Genomic DNA, 1,566 nt, shown 5'->3' on the forward strand with positions numbered 1-1,566 from the left:
CAGCATAATGTTTGTCTTATACTTGGCAAATTTAGTCCATATATACTTATGGTCATTACCAATGTATTTGGAATTAGTTCTTCCGTCTTCTCTGGTCATTTCTACACACCCCACTTTCTGTATGTAATGTTTATTTTTTAATTGAACTGGGTGTTTTAGTTTTGCTTTCTTGTGTTTATTCTACTTCATTCTTTTTTACTCGATAATTAATTTGGAGGTTTATGCTCCACGCCTCTGCATCACCTTATGCCATGCGACAGAGGGGTCTTCAAGAAACCCACCCTTTAATTTGGGCCTGTGTCCCTTGGGTTTGGGGAGCTTGAGAACTGGCACGACATGTGACATCAATAGAACTGAAACAAAAAGAAAGAAAACTACACTGGGAGACACTACTCTTACATCAACGCAGGGACATGAATGGGCACAAGCTTATCCTGGACCAGATGTGGGCCAAGCAGGTGGGGGCTGGCCAGGAGCCATTTGTAAGTCCTGTCCAGGATTCCAAAAGACTGATGGTCCCCAGACAACCAGGGCTGACGAAGGAAACATTCGCAAGCAGACAGAGGAGAAGACTTGCCCTGTGGAGGGAAGGACAATCGGCCCCAGCAGGGTACTTCTGAGGAACCCACAAAAGCCCCTTTCAGGAAAATGGTCACTTTGAACAGCTGCCAAGCCCAGCGAGCAACAGCAGGAAACCTCAAGGGACCAACCACGAAGGGTCGTGCCTTCTCCCCCAGACCCTCCCCCGAGGGCTCAGCAGCACCTACATCAGGCATGGGACCAGCCACACCCCCACCCCGAAAGCCCTGAGGCAACCTTGTACCAGGTGACCTGGCCCCACTGGGCAGAGCTGATTGGCCTAGTGGGGCCACCTGACCCAATGGCAGCCAATCAATCGGTAGGCTGAGCTAAGTGTGGTGAGCTGAGCCAATCAGATTCTCTCTCAGGAGCTTGCGCTGGGAGCACCTCGCAGGCCACGGGGAGGGATGAAACTGAGCAGATGTGGGGAGAGAAGCCGCAGGAGCCGGTGTGGGATCAGAGACTTGGCGGTGGTGGGGGGGGGGGGGGTCGTCACAGCCCAAGTGGAGAGGACGCAGGAGTGCTGCGGGGTGGAACTGATAAGGCTGAGAAAAGCTGTGGCGCTCAGAGGGAGATAAAGGAGGTTTTAACAAGATTGGCAAGAGCATATAGTCTTTCCTTATGGCTGAGGTTTGAAGCCCACGGACATAGACTCCAGCTACTGAGTCCTGGAAGCCAGCCTGGGTCTAGCTCCAGGCCAAAGGTCCTGGGTGTGCAGTGGTCCTTGTTCTTGCAGATCAATCGGGTTTGTCTGTCTCCCTTGCTGCCCACCTGTATCCTCACCACTAGAAACCCCCATTACTTGAGATAACCGGAGTTGGACTTTGTTTCCTGCACGTAAAGAATGCAGCCCACAAATAGAAAGTGAGAGAAAATCACCAAAGAGGCAGAGAACAACATGGCATCAGCAGGAACAGAGCGTAGCTGCACCCTCAACAGACTTCACGCCCGGCAGTTCTTGCTGCATTTCCCCCTATAAAATCCTCC

The sequence above is a fragment of the Eubalaena glacialis genome, chromosome 10, assembly GCF_028564815.1.
Source record: "Eubalaena glacialis isolate mEubGla1 chromosome 10, mEubGla1.1.hap2.+ XY, whole genome shotgun sequence".
Lineage (NCBI taxonomy): Eukaryota > Metazoa > Chordata > Mammalia > Artiodactyla > Balaenidae > Eubalaena > Eubalaena glacialis.